This window comes from Lutra lutra, chromosome 4, assembly GCF_902655055.1.
Source record: "Lutra lutra chromosome 4, mLutLut1.2, whole genome shotgun sequence".
NCBI classification, from domain to species: Eukaryota; Metazoa; Chordata; class Mammalia; order Carnivora; family Mustelidae; genus Lutra; species Lutra lutra.
Window position 1 is genome coordinate 56669938 of NC_062281.1, and position 20188 is coordinate 56690125.

General features: G+C 35.1%; 1 long non-coding RNA gene across 1 annotated transcript in view; it reads left to right on the forward strand.

Moving 5' to 3' along the window:
- Nucleotides 1–4675: 4675 nt before the first annotated feature.
- The window catches only part of LOC125098717 (uncharacterized), a 139290-nt gene continuing 123777 nt past the window's right edge, over nucleotides 4676–20188 (forward strand). Inside the window, exons 1-2 of the long non-coding RNA XR_007126927.1 lie at nucleotides 4676–4795; nucleotides 13768–13877. This is a non-coding gene — a long non-coding RNA (uncharacterized LOC125098717). The remainder of the gene's footprint in view (nucleotides 4796–13767; nucleotides 13878–20188) is intronic.

Consider the following 20188-nt stretch of genomic DNA (forward strand, 5'->3'; position numbering starts at 1 on the left):
GATGATGAAGGCCCCTGAAGTAAAATATTGGTTATATTTAATTAAATCTTCTCTGCACATTATACATACAGCATTACTGATTAAAAGATTTCATTTGTCACTCCCCTGTAATACTTCCCTGCTGGAAACACAAAATCATTCTAAGACTTAATACTGCCTGTCAGTACCTTTTGTTTGATGAAGCTAGACATCCACCCAAATCATTATTATTCTATTCATTTTTCTCCATTTTATCTTTAAAGATATAATAGGACAGTAAAACTGTCCCTCTTTCAAATATTAATTTCTTTATAAGTCCATAAAAGGAAACTTTAATTTCCATTGGAAAAAATAGATTTGAATGTCTATATAGACAACAGTATGCTTTAGACATTTCTTATATGAAAAATTTATTTACAGTAAGTCTGTATATGTATATACATGTACATACATATACGTTATATATCACATGCATTATATATCTTCCATACCTATTGAAATGATTCAAATTTTACTTAAACTTTCAAAGGAAAATTATTTCTACAGTATACATTTGGTTTGTTTAATCCTTGGAGAGGCTTATCAAAACCAAAATACAGGATTTTCTCACTTACTGATGTATCATTAAAATCATAGTTCTGAATTTATTTTAACATGTGAAAGGGACAATTCCTTATAGACAATTGCATCAAATAAAACTACAATCAAAATATCATGTACATTTGCCTCCAAATTATGCTTCAAAAATTAGTTAATGGCACTTTGGTGATTTTAAATAGTATTACAAAGCCTGTGGTTTCAATAAGAATAAATCTTTTCAACTGTGCTATATAAAACCAATGTAGTAAAACCTTAGAAGACATATTTTTATATTCCAAACCTGAACTCAGAACAGACTACCAAATAGTTTTACAGCAATCAGAACGTTTGCTGCTGTGATACAAAAAAGCGCGAATATACAAATGAGCATAATGTAATAAGACTATATAAATACAGTCGGTAGGATTTTTTCTTCTTCTTTTTTTAATTTATTTTATTTATTTTTTTTTAAAGATTTTTGTTTATTTATTTGACAGAGATCACAAGTAGACAGAGAGGCAGGCAGAGAGAGAGAGAGGAGGAAGCAGGCTCCCCGCTGAGCAGAGAGCCCGATGTGGGGCTCGATTCCAGGACTCTGGGATCATGACCCGAGCCAAAGGCAGAGGCTTTAGCCCACTGAGCCACCCAGGTGCCCCGGATTTTTTCTTCTTAACCGTTGTTTTGTTTCTGCCTCTCATTTATTCTTAACCATCTCCCTGTCTTCTGCTTTTCGTCTTTTCTTTGTGTTTTCTCTCCATGTTTTCTCCCTAATATACCTTCTTGCTTCTTTTTATCTCTATGCACCCCTATGCCCTTGCCAAAATGGACTGTGGTCTCTTCTTTCCCCAGAAGTATGCTTCATTTGCCTACTTTCTTTTGGTTTTAATATTTGCTTCTCAGTTCTTGTCTTTTTATATGGGTCTTTTATCATTTGAATTAAATTTTATTCTCTTAGTCCTCGGTTGCTTTTCTGTCTCTGAATTCTTCCTTTGTGTATTTTCTCTTATGGATCTATATTTTTTCCCTGACTTTCAGTTCTTGCTCTGCCTTCCTCTATTTTAGGTTTTTAATTCTTTTTCTGATTCCACTGGTGCATTCCACATTTGCTGTTCTGATTCTTCAACTTTTTTTCCTCATTTTTTTGGGTCCACATCTTATCATCCAGTTAGTGACAATGCAATAATAAAATAGTTTCAAGTATCATTTCACTGAAAATAGCATGAGAGTATTCATTTTTCATTGTAGTTTTTAATCTGTTGAATGTCCATGGGTGTACTAGAAGTATTCTTTTTTAGTTTTCCTTAGAAATGAACAATTTATTCCATTGTTTTAAAATTATAAAACATACGTATGTTTTGTGTGGCTATGGATATGCTGTTCATCTTTCCATAACTACCTTGAGAAAGTTAACTCTTTACTTGGAAGACAGACATTATATTAGTGACAAAGTTCAGAAACTGAATTCAAACTGTTCTTTGATGGAATTGATTTACTTTTTTTTTTTTTTTTTGCTTTTGTCTATGTGTTTCAGGGAAATCTTAACCCAATCCACATGTTTTGTGCATGCATACCAGAAGCCACTCACTCTCTATTTGTGGGTGCTTTGAATTTCTCAGGAAGGGTGAGGGGAAACAATAATGCTGATTCCCTCCTCATGAAAGAACATTTGTTAAGCTTGTCGCAGCATGTGATGTTACTTTATGCCTGTCAGAGAACTATTACCTAAAGAACAGTTTCTTGTGAAAAAGGGACAAGTCCTGTAAATTAGAGCAGTACATCAATCCTCTCTCCATTAACAAGTCAGGCATTTTGTGTTGTGTGATGTCCCAAATACATCGTGGCATGTTTGCTATAGCTTCACTTGCTATCGTATAGTTGAGGTTAACAATATTGAAAGTACTCTATGGCTGATGTACCATGCAACAGTTTGGAAAGTATGGACACTACTTTAAGAGTCTTGTGACAGAAATACTGACTTGTGGGCTTTCGGATTGTTATTAGTACTTGGGAGAGGCAAATTTTCCATTTTTAATGCTACCCTGAATCACGAAGCACATCTATATGTTGTGCTATACTGATCACTGGCCTTGTTCTGTCTTGCTTTTATGTTAAAGTAACTTATTGGAGTAAATACACACATAGATAAACAGATGAATAGATAAATGGATAAATTAACGTGACATATATGAACGGAAAGATTTCCTCTCTCAAGAAAAGAAAAACCATGTGGCTGAAAAAGGATTAAATTAAAAAAAACATATTAGTTGCACTTTTTGCTTTTAATTTTCAATTGTGAAAAATTGAAATCAACTACTAGGACACTTTTAGTGATAATTTAAAATATATAGATATCCTTTAAAGTTTACTTTATCTGTATCTAGATGAATCTACCTAGCTGTCTATGTATTTTGTGGGACTAAAAGCAGTCTATTTTGACATTAGGAAACACAACACACACACACACACACACACACACACACACACATGAACACACATAGAAGATTAAGGATGAAGAACATAGAGTAAAAAAGGCCTGCATCTTGAACAAAATAGAATTTTGCAAATTAAAAATTACTGCTTATTCTACCAAAGTAGATAGATAGGTAAATGACTGTTATTTTCAGAGACTGCATGTTGATATTGAAGTTTTATAACTTCTGAAATTTTAAAAAAAATGAGAATTATCACTTTTACAAGTAAAATCTACAGTTATAAAAATTCTGTCTTTCCATTCACCCACTCCCTCCCCACCCAAAATCAGTTCTCTTCCTTGATGGTACAGAAAACAAAATGAAGTTTCTTTGTTGAGAAAATGTAGAGTAAGACACTTACTTTAATTTTTTCATCTCTCTAAATATACCCAAATCTCCCAGTATTATTCTTTTAACACTTGTTTTACATTTGGCTAGCTGAATAACATTTGACAGCTACTGAGTAGAATGATTGATTATTGAAGAGCAATTATTTTCTAACCATAGTTCTGGAAGAAAAAGCAGTGAAAAGTCATCAAAATACAACATTGAAAATAGGAATGTTTTGTTTGAGATGCTATGGTAATTTACCCCTTGATGTGTGTACTGCAAAAACCCACAAAATTGTCTACGAAATGTTCTGTTTTCTATGGCCAAAGAAACTGCAAGGTAAGCTCAAAGTTCATCGAGGTGGGGATAGACAACTTTATGGAGATGTCTGGGCAGTAATTCATTATATGATCCAACCCCACACTGTGTACTAACACTGAAGATACAGTAAAATACATGTGTTGTATTTTGTTTCCTACAATTTTGACTTAGGTATTTTTGTCCTGTTTCATTCTCATCATAGTTACCAATATTGTATTCAATCTAATTTCACACTCAGTATCATGGGTCAATTTCTGAGAATACTGTTTTAAGAAAACTAACTTTTACAATTAAATGAACTATTCTGTCACTGTTCAAGTAATTATTGAAGCTAGAAAATCTTTCAACTACCAATTAGGAACGATCATGTGACTAAAAATGTAGAGACCCCTTTTCTTTTCTGAAGGATTGTATAGTGGGAATTTTGATTCTTAACTATAACTTTACGAAATATAAGTTCATTTGTACGTGGAATTGTTATTATTAAGAGAAATGCTGAATAAGAGGCTTAATGATTAATAAATCCTTTCTGTTCTTATTTTTCCTTTGTAACTTAATTCTCACATATCTCTTCCCTTAGAAGTTTATTTTCTTAAATAATAGTCCTGTAGATGGATTTTTCTCCTTTAAGGAGCACTTCATTTGTGTTACATATTAATTCATTTAGTATTTCTCTATATTCAAGGGAAAAATTAGAAAAATTCACAGAAATTAAATACCATAGATGCATGATGATAATGCAAGTATCTATGAGAGTATATTTCTAAAGATAAAATACTTGTGAATTTTTATTGAAACATTTCATTTTTGAGAAAAAGTGCCTACTTATAACACATTTATTTAAATAAGCAAATAGAGGTGATACATATGGAACATATATTTTATCACTTAACTTTAGTTTTATTTAAAGTTCTTTTAAGGTATGTTTCATCTAAAAAAAAAAGTCCTAAATGTTCAGGTCTTGCTATCATAACTTCTCTCATTCCATTCTCCTAGAATTATAAAAATTGCTGTTGGGAAGAACAATAAAAGACAATATAATGGAAAATTTGGAATTTTCAATGTTTTAAAATATAGTGTTGTGTGTTGAAGAATACTGAAGAAATAGACATGAGGTGGGTCGGAGATAGTTAAAATAGGAGCCATTCATGGTTTTAGCATTGTGTTTGATACAGGCTTGCTACGTATTCAGCAATGCATTCTGGAGTGGTGTGTTACTCAAGCCCTATATTACACTGTAACTCTAACAAAGCATTGTTCCCACTATAGGTTTGTGAGAGGAAATGACTGACTCTTTTTCTTGTCTTTGATGCCTTCTGTAGCAATTTATCCTGGTGTGTTAAATGTGAAGGTAAACCATTAAAAGAAGTGCACACCAGAGATTTGGTTTCATGAACTCATTATTTTCCCTTTTCCTTTCCTTCCTTCCCCCATTCTCTCTCTTTCTTTCCTCCCTTCCTTCCTTCCTTCCTTCCTTCCTTCCTTCCTTCCTTCCTTCCTTCCCAGAGAGAAAACTATAGTTTTTAGTACCTAGGCATGAAAGGAGCACAAAATGAGAATTTAAAATGACAAAGCCTGAGTGGGATTTGTATCATTTCCTTTTCTTGCTTTAGCCTTTGTCACCGTAATACAAATGTCATGGAAGTAAGAATAAAACATCTCCGGCATTAGGAGTGAATAATAGCTCATTCATATGACAATGACTGCTCTGAGGACAGAACATTTCTCAGAATGTAGCCATTCTTGTGGCAAAGATTATAATGACAAGAAAAAATGGTGCAAAATTAAACAATTCTTGGATCTTTATAAAGAAGTCTTATGAGTCTCCCCTAATGTGATACTATGTATTATATTAGCTAAGGGATAAAAAAGGAGGCAGAGGGAGCTTTCCTTATGTCCACATCAAACTTGTTCAGTTTGATTCTTGCCAGGGAAACCTGCTTGGGAATGTCTCTGTTTCTACCAGTAGATGTCACCGCAATCAACAGAAATACCCCAGGGGCAATGAGAGCTGATATCAGGATGATTTAACCCTGAAGGACGCAGAGTAAAATGGAACATTTTCAGTGGTAAATTCTGTATGAAATGACAAAAGCTCTATACGATTTGGGTTTTAATTTAATCTGATATGTCTTTGCCATTATGGAGGGAGTGTTTAATGAGGTCCTTCCCAGAGAACATGGCTTAGAGCATAATCTCTTGGGACCAGCAACCCCATTCTTTATGTCCTCTAGGGGATTCTCTGGACCTGGTGCTCCCTTGGCAAGTAGTTGGGATTGCTCCTGAACCCTTGTCTGGGCTTTCGATCACTCTCTGATCTGGGTTCAAACCAAATATGAAATGGATTTTGCGGGAGGAGCTGTGCACCATTCCTGTTGCTACTATTGAGGAGCTCTAAGTGGCCGGGGGGTGCCAGTTGTTGATACTTTCTCTTACTTCTCCTTCCTGCTCTCTTACACAGAGTGAAAGAAATTGGTGGTTTTAAAAATATTCTTGTGTCTTTTGCTTATCTCAAGTGCACATATCTGAGCAATATTATGAGTGTGTATGTGTTTGCTCATGTTCTGATGTTTTGCTCCATTTGGGGATTTTTACAGATCATATATAATAGATCAGCCTCTTGTGAGAAGCTTTAGCTTGAAATTTAAGTACCACAAAAAAGCACATGTCTTCTCAGCCATGAACGTCAAAGTGGCTCACGTGTGTAGTCGTAGTCCTACATCAATTTGCCCCGTGTTAAATTGTGTAGTTTCAGAGAAGATCTCCAATTAGAAGAGTTTATGAGATCATTTTCTACCTTCTGGTCAACACCATACCCTTCCCTTCCATGCATTTGCAGACCCCCTCAAATTTTTTTTTTTTTTTTTTTTGTAGTGAAATCAAATAGATCAAGGCAGGAGTAACCTCAAACCATTTGTATGTTTTAATCTTTGTTTTCACATCTTTTCTGTAAATGCTAGGTAATGGATGTGCCTATCTCAACCACTGTGGCCCAATTCATTATAACCAGCTGTATATTGCCCTGTTAGCTAGAGCTCTCTCAATTCCTGCTTAGAATGGCAACACCACATTCCACTCTAACTTAAAGGGGACTTTTAGGGGACACCTGGGTGGCTCAGTTGGTTAAGCAGCTGCCTTCGGCTCAGGTCATGATTCCAGCGTCCTGGGATCGAGTCCCGCATCGGGCTCCTTGCTCAGCAGGAGCCTGCTTCTCCCTCTGCCTCTGCCTGCCATTCTGTCTGCCTGTGCTTGCTCTCTCTCCCTCTCTCTCTGACAAATAAATAAAATCTTTAAAAAAAAAAAGGGGGGGGGGACTTTTAGTACTGACTGAAATTCAGATAACCTGAGGTGGTGTGTTTAGTTTGTCCTGAAGCTTGTCCTAAGAGTGTTCTGGCTTTTTCTGTGTTCCTTGAAGTGCTGGTAAAGGTGACAGCCTCACAGATCTCTTTTGTTCCAGTCTAAAAAAATCAGTCAGATTTCCATTAGTCCTCATGGCTCTTTTGAACACCAGGCTTTTATTTCACACTCAAAAGAAAATCTGTCAAGTATTTTGGTCACCAAATATATCCTACCTACAAATGTCAGATGGTGATGATTAGATCCTATATATGAGACATCCTTAAAAAAAAAAAGTTTCTGTCTCTAATAATTCAATACCTTTAAAATAATGACCATTATTTGCAACACTTATGATATTTATAGTCTGCTTGGACTGAACTATGACAAAAGGTTGGATGGTTGAGATATGGAATGTCAGAAATCCTCTGTGGGAAGAAAAAGAACAAATGAAAGGTAAATAAAACTGTGTTTCCTCTAAAGAAATGGAGGTGAAAAATATAGGACAGTATATCAACCTATTTTAATCCAGAGACAAAAAAAATAGAGCAGACTGAGAACCATTTCCATCTGAATGTAAAATTTACTGTAAATTATAAGAAAAAAACCCCATATGTTATTAAGTTGAATGTGATATTGTCCCTTTAAATGTTCTATCCTTTGCGGCTTTGCTTGTCTCCCTGGCTTCTAAGATTGTCTGATCCTCTTTTCTGGAATTCTTTCAATTAGTTTTGGATCTGTCACCCTAAAGTCTCTGAAATTGCTTATTCTAAGAGATTTCAATATGTACTCTGATGACATTTTTGATTCTCAGCACACAGGAATTTTAGTAGTTTTGAATTTACTTTGTATCCTTTAGTCCATATAAATCGGGCAATCAAGATTTCTCTCAGTTTAATTTGCTTTCTGTTGAGGATTTAAATGATATTATCCTGAAGCTTTAGCCGACCACTTGCAGGCCCTAATCCTTGGCCTTCCTCACTGGTGAAAGGCCGTTCTCAGTTTTCTTGGTTCAGTTTAACCCTCCTAGTTAATCTCTGACTTCTGGTAAATTGCCATCATGTTTAAAATCTGCAATTGTAACTCTTTTCCTTAAAAAAAAAAAAAAAAATCCTGCACACAAAGGACTATATGACTAACGTATATCACTTTATTTTTTTAACTTAACTAAAACCAGTGGAAGGAAGTCGCTGCCGATCAGCTCTAGAGTATCTTAACTGTCATCAGATCTCGAATGAATTTCAGTCAGGATTTTTGTCCTTTCCTAGTGCATAAATTGCACTTCTTAAAGTTAAAAATGGTCTGACTGTCTCACTGACACTCTCAAGGTTTTTTATAGAGTTACTGCTCCTCGGCCTCTTGGCTGGGCAGCTGCTGCCTTCCACCAGGAAATGTATGGAAATGTGTTTCAGTCGTACAAAGGTCTATCTGGACTTGTTTGTTGGTTTTGTTTCTTATTTAATTCCAGTTTCCTTCAGGCGGGACTCATCCACAGATTATGGCTCTTGCATAATAAAGCGCCTGACGGGTTACATCTGAATGCTTTAGAGATTTATACATTAACACTCACACAGCTCTGGAAGACACACTCTGCTCAGCTGTAACACGTAGATGACATGCAGATCATTTGCTCCACTTCAAGAAATATTATACAAGTTCTTTTCAGTGGATCTGTTTATTTGGCTGGCTGGCTTACTGTGGGGAAATCGCCAAAAGTTTTCTAAAATTGAATCCAGATAAGACAGAATTCCTTTTGATTGGATCTTATCCCTAGGTCGATCAACACTCTTCCATCACGTTGAAAGTTGGCAATTCACTCATAACACTCGTCCCAGAGAGGAAGACCTTGGTTTTATGCTCGACTCGACTCTGTCATTTATGAATCGTGTAAATATAAATATTAAACTGTCATATTTTCCTTTGAAAAATACAGCGGGGATAAAGTAAATAATACCTATTTAATATTTGGAAGTATTACTTTCTGATAACCTATTTTCACTTGAACTACTGAAATCCCTTATTAATTGGATGGATTGAGTGAACACCTTCTAAATATACACATTTCAATGCTAATTTCAGGAAAGCTAAGCAGCATTTTACCTCCTGGAAAATGTCATATTGAACTTGATTCACTCTCTGAACATCCCTGAGAGGAGAATGGATTTCGAGGTTCCTGGGTGACAAAGTTCTTACTTGGCTCTGTTCTAGTTACCTAAATAACCAGACAGCAAAATGAAGGGTGACACTAAAGGATCTATCACAAGGGAGGCTGCAATTTGGGTTGAATTACAACAAGCAGATTTTGGGAATTTCAAGAAGAATATCCAACTGTCAGTGGATCAGAACATAGTTTATTTCTTATGTTCCAATCACACTTCCTTATAGATCTATGTAACTGAAATAATTCATGAGTGCCAATGAACATGTTGACAGTCAAAAAGGATACAAATGACTAACATTGGGTCTATTTCCAAGCAGAAGTCACTTTGCTGTTAAGGAAAAAACAGACAAACAAACAAACGAACAACCTTTCTGTAAAAGTTGTATTTAGTAATGGGATTTGGTCAGGACACAGAACTGCACAGATTCTGTCCTGAATCTGGATCTCTAGCCTTAGTTAAACAAGGTAAACTAGCACTTTATTCCCACCTAAACCATTAAACATCAGATCCTAAAGCATTCCTTGGATAGATTAGATTAGATTAGACCTGGTAGGAGATTTTTTCAAGATTAATGAAAGTGAAAAGTTTAGAAAAGAGTTAGACTGAAAAAATTCTTTTTTTTAAAATCCATCCAACAGATATTGGTCTTAATGATTCACTCATTAATGCAGAAATTAGCAAATTTATTAATTTGATTTCCTTGTATACAAAGTAATATGATATATGCACAAGCATGATTCATAATTAAAAAAGATTAGAGAAAAAGTCCATCAATGGGGGTGGTTGAATAAATTATAATAAACTTATTCAATGGAAAACTATACTACTAAAAAAAAATTAAAGCATGTGTAAACTTCTTATGTACCAATATGGAAAATTTTCCATAAAATATTAAGGAAAAAGGAGCAAAGCATAAAGAGTGGCATTATGTGTTATTTTTGGTGTCAATACATGGGGGATATAGTATGTATTGTACTGGTACAATAAAATAGTGGAAGGACATACCAGAAGATTAATAAAAATGATTATTTTAAAGGGGATATGAACAAGGAAGAAGGATAGAGTGAGAAATTTGCACTGTGGACCTTTTTACATTCCATTAAAAAAAATAAATATAAAACTGTTCAAAAATTAAGTGAAGTGAAATTTATTTGTATTTAGTGCTCATTGTACTCTAATATTTACTTGTTAAACTTTTTTTCACAACTTTTATAGTGTTTGTGACTTTCAATATAAGCAAAGGAAGGACTCTGTAAGGCAGTATGCTTTCTATGAAAGACAGGGTTTGGAATTAAATCTATGATCTATATTTTATAGTGTATGATTTTATAAAAAATAATATATTTCCCTAAGCCTTGGTTTGATAAAATGGAATTAGAAGTGCTTTATAGGATTGTTTTGAAACTCAGATTACATAATACATGTTAAAATGGATGCAGTTTACTTTTGCTGTTACTATGTTAGAAAAATCAATCTAAGAAACATCTAGAATTTTCCCATAAACAACAAAAAAATCCAATCTAGAAATGTTTTCCATTATTTTGTGTATCCATTTTGTTGGAAAGCATGGACTCCTTCTTGCCATTTATCCAAACACACATGAGCTTATCCACTCAATCATTCTGGCAAAGAGGACAAATGATAATCCTAGACAAATACAGGGGCAGATATGGGTGCAGCTCTCCTTTATTTTCTTATTGGTATTGGTTTCATCCCTAACGTAACATAGTACATTATAGGAACAGGCCAGATCCAAATATAAAACCTCTTATCAAATCTTGTGCTTGAAGTATACAGCAGAATTTTGCTTGATTTAAGGTGGACTAGGCCAAATAAATATAAGGTCATAATTGCAATGAGTAAAAGTGGGCTCTAATGCATTGTCTAAGGTAGATCTCCACTGCACTGAAGGAAAGATTTCTTCCTGTATCCCGAGATCAGAGGCAGCTTGGATAAAGACTCATTTCTTAGAGTAGGCCAGAAAAGAAGGGGAAAAAAGAACTTATGCTTTCTATTATTCTTACTGGTGGTGGGAGAAAGGTTAAAAAAGGCTAGAAGTTGCAGTAGGTAATAGTGTTTCTATAGCCTTGGACAGATCAGTACTGTATGGGTACCCATAGAACTGAAGAGTGGGGCTGAGAAAACAGAATTCTTTCTCACTTTATTTCTTCCATTTCTATTTTCTTTTTTTTTTTTTTTCTTTTAACCCCCTCTTTAATTCTGTCTTTACCAGGAATTTGCCATCAGTTCTTAGAAGGAATGTAGAAGGTCTTGTAAGACTCTGCCTAACTACCCTCTTTAAGGGCTGAAATACCTTCTTTAAGGGCTGACTCAGGCTTCCACCAGAGGTTAGGTAAATTAACTGCTGAAGTCTCACAGCTGCATGCCTCACTGGACTTTGCCGCAGGAGGCAGAGAACTGTTTTGCTCAAGGTTATGCCCCTTGAGTGGCTGATGATGGAATATACAGACCCACTGCCTAAAGGCGGGATAATTCTGAAGAGCCATCCCAGTTCTTCATAATACTGGCTGAGTCCTCCAGCTCAGTATTCTTCCTCCCTCTATTCCTGTCTTCCTCATTTCCTAACCAGTGTATCTGCCAATAGCACTCCCCAATAAACCTTCCAAATATATATAACTTTCTCTCTGAGTCTGTTTCTCAGGAACCCAATCTCTGACAGGTGTTCTGATAGCTTCAGTGATGGTATAGGTGGTTGTGTTTGATTTTGGTTGCTTCTCAAAACATGAGCAAATAAGTTTATTCCTCTAAACTTAAGGGTTTGACATACAGAATCAATTTCATTCATTCTCCGCCCTCAGTCATTCAGTCATCAGAGGGTGGTCTTTTCTAGATTAGAACTATAATCTTCAAGCTTGGAGGAGTTTATGAATCCCTCAGAATAATTTCTACAAAAGAACATTTTTCTTCAGATAAATGTTCATAGTTTCTAGGCTGAACCTAATTTAAAAAAATTATCTTTTGAGTATTTTCTTAAACTTTGATGATGTTCCAGAAGAACATCAACCCCAAGAGTTTCTAATAGTTTCTGCAGATTTGAGGTCAATATCTGATTAAGTTACTTATGGAAAATTTGCCTTTAATGTCTGATTTACATCATTCGAAAGATAGGAGTTATATTCTTATGAGTACTGCTAACAATATTAGCAACTGAAAACAATATTAGTGATATTTAATTCCTTTTCTGAATTGTTACAGACTTACAACCTTTATTAAATACTAGCTCAAATTCCACGATATACCAGAAACCTTTCCTGACAAGACCATTCTCTTCATGACTGCCCTCAGATGAAATTCTGGTAGTTGATTAAATCATTATGACTCAGCAACTGCTAATATATGGACTTAATTTCCTTTACTATTTTCATACTCCCAAATTAGATTGAAGAATTTTTAGACATTTTTATGTTACTCTTGCATTCATTAGAGTATCTAGCACAGCAGTTACAAAACTTAACAATAATCAATCAGTTATAACTGTGACATGCAGTTAATTGGTAAAAAACTAAGCCTTAAGTTGTACTAATTATAAGCTTCTACTCTATAGAAAGGAATTACAGGGTTGTCATTAGGAATGGGGGCTTTAACAACAAACTTGAGTTCAAATTTCAGGACCACAAGATTCCAGGTGGTGACTTTGTCAAATCACTCATTATCCTTAAACTTTAATTTCCCCTTGATTAAATTTAGGGTGGTAAGAATTCTTATCTCCCAGAGTTCCTGGAAATTTTGTTGGTTCATTTAATAAATACAATGCTCTTACTGCATTTATTATTGAATGCTTATTAGTTATTTAAAAATAATATTAGAACATAGTGTTGGATTCACTGTTACAAAGATAGGTGTATAGTATTGTATTAAAATGACATTAAAAATTAAGTATCTTTCTATTTTTAAATTTGTGTTCTAATTTTAAATAACTTGAGTCCTTCAAAGAATGAAATATTTTTAGGGACAGGATTGATGTGATAATGGGGTCATGGGAACCTTCCTTCCAGAGCTTCATTATCTAGGACATTCTAATCAAAAGAAGTAAAATGTGTTTTTCCCCCATTTGGTTATGCTGAGTCTTCACCATCTGACTGTGCCTATCTGACTTCATTTTGCCATTATTTATGATGTGCTATGAACTCCCCTAAAAAATCATGTTTCAACTTCAATGTGTTTTACACTAACCTTGAACCAACATGTCTCATCTCTCTATCCTCCAGCCTTTAACTTTTCCTTCCCAAGTGAGGCTGGAGAAAGAGCTAAAGGAGATCCACTCTGTTTCCTATTGCTGTGTTAGAAATCACCACAAATTCAGCAGCTTAAAACAGCAAGCATTTACTATCTCATAGTTTCTCTTGGTCAGCTATCTGGGCATTGACTTAGCCGGGTACCACTGGGTCAGGGTTTCTTAGGAATGTTGTAGTGAGGTTGTCGGAGATCTCATCTAAAGACTTTACTGAGGGAAATCCCCTTCCAAACTAACTAGCATAGTTGTTGTCAGAATTCATTTGCTTTGGGGTTCTTACACTGAGGGTCTCAGATGCTTTCTCAATGTTGGCTGAAGGCCTCTCTCTTGTCAGGTGGATGTCTCCATCCAAGAGCAGCTCACAACATGACAGATGTGACATTCCATCAACTCTGCAGCCTTCTTCTCAACAGAAGCAAGTCACAAAATCCAGCTTCACTTAAGGTAGGAAATTACAGAAGGGCATGAACACCAGAATGCAGGGATTATTTGGGTCACTGAAGAGGTTGCTTCCCACACCAGTCATAATTGAGAAGCACTTTGTTTACCATGCTGTACTTATGGTAAGTAGGATGCTGCTTTTTTATAAATGGTTAAATTTTCTTTCTTTTTTTTTTTTAAGATTGTATTTATTTATTTGACAGACAGAGATCACAAGTAGGCAGAGAGCAGGCAAAGAGAGGGGGAAGCAGGTTCTCCACTGAGCAGAGAGCCCGATGTGGGGCTCCATCCCAGGACCCTGAGATCATGTCCTGAGCCGAAGGCAGAGGCTTAAACCCACTGAGCCACCCAGATGCCCCTAAATGGTTAAACTTTTTAATGACCTATTTTTTATGATGTTTATTATAATTATTTCCTGAAAGCCTTCCTCATTTATATAAACCGAGTCAAACTTTCAGCATTTTAAAGATTGTCTAGGGCATTGTGATTCATAATGTAGACTGGAAATGAAAGGACTTGTTTATTTTTATCCTGGATGCAGCATGTACTTACTGTTGACTCTCACTTAGAGAGTCGCTAAATAACTGTCTCTTTTTCATCTATAAAAAGGAGGCAACAATTTTAGCATACAAATGGTGAAACTATAAAATCATTTTTTTAAGAGTACCATATAGTAGTTATTTGAAATAATCTAATGGTCTTATTACCAGTAAATTTTTAAACAACAAAAACAACAAAAGCCAGCAAAAACAACTATTTCACTTGAAGTTCACGGATATGTTTTAAGTTGTGTAATAACAATATCCTGGCAATAAATTCTTGATTCCTTCTTCCTGATTTTCATGTAATTTTACAATGACTTTGGGAATTCCTATTAGAAAAAGCACTTCATTTATAAATGGGCAGAGTGCTAGCAGAACAACTGACCAACTCAATAAAAACCTGAACAGAAAACTAGTTTTTTTAAATCACTTACTTCATACCCTGCCTTTCCATTTCCTTGTCTTAAATATGAGTTTTGTGGATATTTGAAGACAACTATCTCAACTTGGAAATGCAATGCCAATATTTCTTGAAATAAAAACAGACTCTTCATGTCATATTTTGGCATTACAAAGCTAAAATTAGATCCCACTTCAAACAAGCTTCTTTAATTAGGAAATATCCCAAACAAAAGACCTCACTTCCCAAGGAACATTGGACTATTATGCTAATTGGAATGGCCACTGTATAAGTCTTGGGTGGATCTGAAGAAAGTAGTTGTTATTCTGGCCTGAGTTTCCAACCACACTCATTTTGCTAAATTGCATTTCTTGAGGAGAGCAGCCTGATAGGCTGCAAGTGTTACTAATTCTATTAAATACCCCCTTTTCATTATTCTTTCATACTTAATGATCAAAAACCTTAACCACTGTCTATTTTTAAATGATGTAGTTCCATAAACAGATTGAAATACTTCAATAATCACTTCACGATAATTACGTTTTCAACAGTGACCACCCTGTTCTTTTTAATTTTCCCAAGCTGTAGTTCTAAATTATGCAAATCATAAAATTATGTTTTGAAAAAGATGTAATTTTATAGTTGGTTTGGATGATTTTATTTGCAAATTGATAGAAATGATATATATTCTTATAGGACAATAGGCTCAAATCTAAACAGCCCTATAACAACAGATTAAGAAGTATCCTCTCTCTTCCCACTCTACCTTCCTTGTCTCCTTCTGCTTTCCAAGTGTTTATGATCCAATAAGATCTGTCCTTGTTCCTACTCCAGTGTGGAACCCTTTCAAGGAAAGTAAAGCCACGGCAGATAATCAGAAATTAATTTAAAAATCATAAATTATTTTTAAAAAGTTCAATGAACCTAATTTTCATCCACTGGTGGACCCATTTCTACTATGTGTATGTCTGCTTCTGTGTCAGTGTGAAACATTTGCCAATATTATAAACAGTCTAGAAGGGAAAATTTAACTGGGTTCATTTTACATTACTAATCAGAAATTTCCAGTGTTTTCTTTCCTTTCTATAATTATGCTACTGTTGCACTGTTTCCCCATCTTGAGTAAGGTTCTTACTCAAATGTTTCTTTATACTGTCCATTGAATAAAAAAATGCAATAGTTAATGACTTATGAACATACATGTATATATAATTATAAATATGTATAATATACATAATTCTATAACTTTCATATATATGTGTGTGTGTGTGGTTTGCATCACTTAAATACTTTTTATGATCATATAACTCTTCATTTGTACATGCATACGTTTTAATATGTCCATTGGTATTTTAATAACAAATTGGCTTATACCCTACAAAATATTTTGCACATTATTTTCACTTAATAAGTTATTTTTATGCTTATATTTCTAAGAAAAACTGTATGAACTTCATTTTTCTAATCCTGAACTATGCAGATGTGCCGTAATTTATCTAATCAATCCTCAGCTGATGGGCAGTTAGATTACTCCTAATGTTTTTTCTCCTTTAACCAATATTGCAGCAGCAAGACATCTTTGAAGATCTCTTTTTTCCACCATGGGAGTATTCCTACATGATAAATTCTTAAATTAAAATTGTTGACTCAAATAGTCATACTAATTTCCCTTCCAAAATATTATCCTCATATCTCTGTTAATATAATGTGTGTGATCACCATCATTCTAGTTTTGCCAACCTTAATCAAGTCAAGTAGGATTTTGGCTTTAGTTTCTGATCTTCTGGTTTTGACCCTTCTGGTTTTGATATCCCAAAAGGATATCTATTTTCACATATTTATTATTATTATTGTGTATTTTCTCTAAATACCTATTTCTTTTGCCCAGTTAGTGTATTTTTGTTTTTTTCTTTATCGCTTTGTATTAAATGAATATTTAAGATTTATTTTTGTTATGTGTTGCAGAGATTCTCTTTCACATCCCTGTTGTCTTTATAACTGGTTTAGGATTCCTGTCAGGGAACATTGCCATTTAAAAATGAAGGTTGGAATAATCCCTTCCAAACTGAGATTTCTGATTTAATAGTTGAATTACCCCTGGAATTTGTCCCTAACACTTATATTCCTGACTTATAGCACAGTCTCATGGGAAAGAAAGAGAGACAAAAAGAGACAGAGACAGAAATATCAAAACAGCCAAATAAAACATGATTGATTACAAAATAAGATCACTCACATAAGTAATGACCAAAATTTGTTTTTACCTTGATGCATCTATTTTAGAATGGTTCATTGCACATTGTAGGGATTGAAAATATCTTTAGGTTCTCTGCAAGGAACAGCCCAGATAAATAACATCAGCATACTGATAAATACTGAATACACCATAGAAAATCTATTAAAAGTAGAGTTAAGTCTGTAATCACTAAGTATTATGCAAAAGAAAACAACCGTTATCATAAACTCTCAGATCCAACAATGAATATTCTTTCTTCCTTTTCATATTTTAAAAAAAAGATTTTATTTATTTATTTGACACAGAGAGAGTGGGAGAGAGAGAAAAGAGAGAGAGAGAGCGTGAGCATAAGCAGCGGGAGAGGCAAGCAGAGGGAGAGGGGAAGCAGACTCCCCGCTGAGCAGGGAGCCTACCTGGGGCTAGATCCCAGATCCGTGGGATCAGGACCTGAGCCAGAGGCAGACACTTAACCAACTGAGCCACCCAGATGTCCCCAACAATGAATATTCTTAAATGACATTATTACATATTGGGAATTTTTTCATTTAATTCAGTTGGCTCCATCAAACCCAAGTAGACTGCCTCCTGCAAGAAAGGCGGTGCTCGCTCTTTGTGTGCTTTCTTCTTCAGTTTGTCAGCTACGCTCTGAAAACTACAGTGCTTCACTCCTGGGTGTCCTTGTCAGTCTTCCTCATTCTTGCAGTTTGGGACATCTTGACTTCCAGAGCTGTTGCTGCTGCTTCTTTTCATCTCCCTTCCCTTCTTCCCCTTCCCTTGTCCTTGTTCTCCTCCTTTTTCAGTATTGATAGCTGGGCCAGGCTGCTTTACATGTTATGAAGGTGTTGCTGTAGTAAAAGTTAACACAAGTACTGCTCCTTGTCACAGCTTGTTATTTTATTCATGCTGAAAACTTTTAGAGAAACTGGGATGAAGTTGATAATGGGTACTTAGGTATAATAAAATAATCTGGGAATCCCTGCTCTTCTCCTGGTCATTTTGGCTTATGAAAGCAACAAGCATTTTACCAGAGGGATGTGAAACTAACAAAATCCTCCTTTTCTTTGCTTTGTCTTTCTAAAAGCTTAGAAAATGGGAAAGTTGAGGCTTCATTGCATGACAAAGGCCTTTTCTATAATTCAGAGTATTCAGTAATAAAACGTGTGTGCTCATAACAATAAATACTTCTCTACTGGACGTTTTTGCATTTGTGTTTTGCAAGTTTTGCATTTGTGTAAGAGTCAGTTACAAGAAGTCATCATATTAGGCACTCGAGACATGGGCATAAAGGAGGCTAGCCTGGAATTCTCCTGGCTGATCAGTTAAGTGGGAGAATTCCGTCTTTATTTACTCATCCCTATCCATCATGTAACATAGGCAGGCCCATGAAAAACCTCCACTTGTCTCCACCACTAAACAAATTTACTAATACAATGAGAGTTTATAAAACTACTGCTGGCTGGGGCTCCTGGGTGGCTCAGTGGGTTAAAGCCTCTGTCTTAGGCTCAGGTCATGATCTCAGGGTCCTGGGATGGAGCCCCGCACCTGGCTCTCTCCTCAGAGGGGAGCCTGCTTCCCTTCCTCTCTCTCTCTGCCTGCCTCTCTGCCTACTTGTGATCTCTGTCTGTCAAATGAATAAATAAAATATTAAAAAACAAACAAACAAACAAACAAACAAACTACTGCTGGCTAAAAACTAACATTTCTTAGAACTCTCATTACTTAGCATATATTAGTCAGTCCAGGTAAGGGTTATTTTTAAATAGGGACACTTGAAGAACTTCTGAAAATTTTACCAGGTATAGTCATTAGGGAAAGTCAGAAATCTTGATACTTATATTCTTCAATTAAGCAACTTAATAATAAAACAACGATATATCAATAATAAATATTCATCATGTAAAATGTGCCATGCCCTTTAATGTGAAGATACCATAAGATGATTGTGGTTCATTACCCTAGAAATATAATCCACAGAAAACATTTCCCCACAAACTATAGCAACCACAGTGAGAATACATTTAAAAGAACACATTTGAGGAATGCCCGAGTTGCTTAGTGGCTTAAGCTTCTGCCTTTGGCTCAGGTCATGATCCCAGGGTCCTGGTTTCAAGCCCCACATCAGGGTCCCTGCTCAGCGGGGAGCCTGCTTCTCTGCCTGCTGTTCCCTCTGCTTGTGCTCTCTCTCGTGCTCACTGTCTGACAAATAAAATCTTACAAAAAAAAAAAATAGAACACATTTGAGGGGAAACAAAACATTATAATACTAATCGTCTTGACATCTTTAAGATCAGTGTGGTATAAGGAAGGAGTGTGTGTGTGTGTGTGTCCATGTCTCTCTTAACTTGAGCTACAGTACTTGCTCATTTAACATCTAACAAAAGAGTAGAATATACAGATGGGGGGCTTTATTCATCTCACCGTCAATGTGGTCCTCAGTAGTATTTCTTGTTTCTTACTTTGTTGTCCCTAAATTTCAGGTAACACTTAGATAAATGTCTCAAGTCTTTCTTTTTCAAGAAAGCTAGGCATTGGGGAGAGTATGTGCTATGGTAAGTGCTAGGAATTGTGTAAGACTCACGATTCACAGACCTGTACCCCTAAAACAAATATTACATTATATGTTAATAAAAAAAGATACTTGGTTTGATATGACTATCATCCTCAGGAAGCTGGGGTGGGAATAGAACAATAACTAGATGAATATGAAAAATTCTCAATTCTGTGGGGACAATGTATGAGTACCAAAGAAAACCGGGTCTTGTGTTTCATATTAAAATAAAATTCCATATATAGTAAGGATTGAAAAACTGAGGGTAGGATTCAGAATTTAACCTCATGTTATTTTTCAGAATGTTAACACTACATGAATATAGGCTATTTACTAAATTATACTAATCTGAACCTTTTCATAGATTTCTGTCTTATAATATTTTGTTGTCTTTCAAAGAAAATAGAGTAGCTTTAAATTTAAATATCAATTTTTCATAGCTTTTTTTATCCACATTTCTTCAGATGTTTTGCAGGGTGTCTGAATTTTAATATGATTTCCTGAGAATCTGTATTTGATTCCCTAGCATTATTGTAAAGGATTGATAATGTCACTGCTTAGAGTCCCCTGTATTTATTGTCACATCAG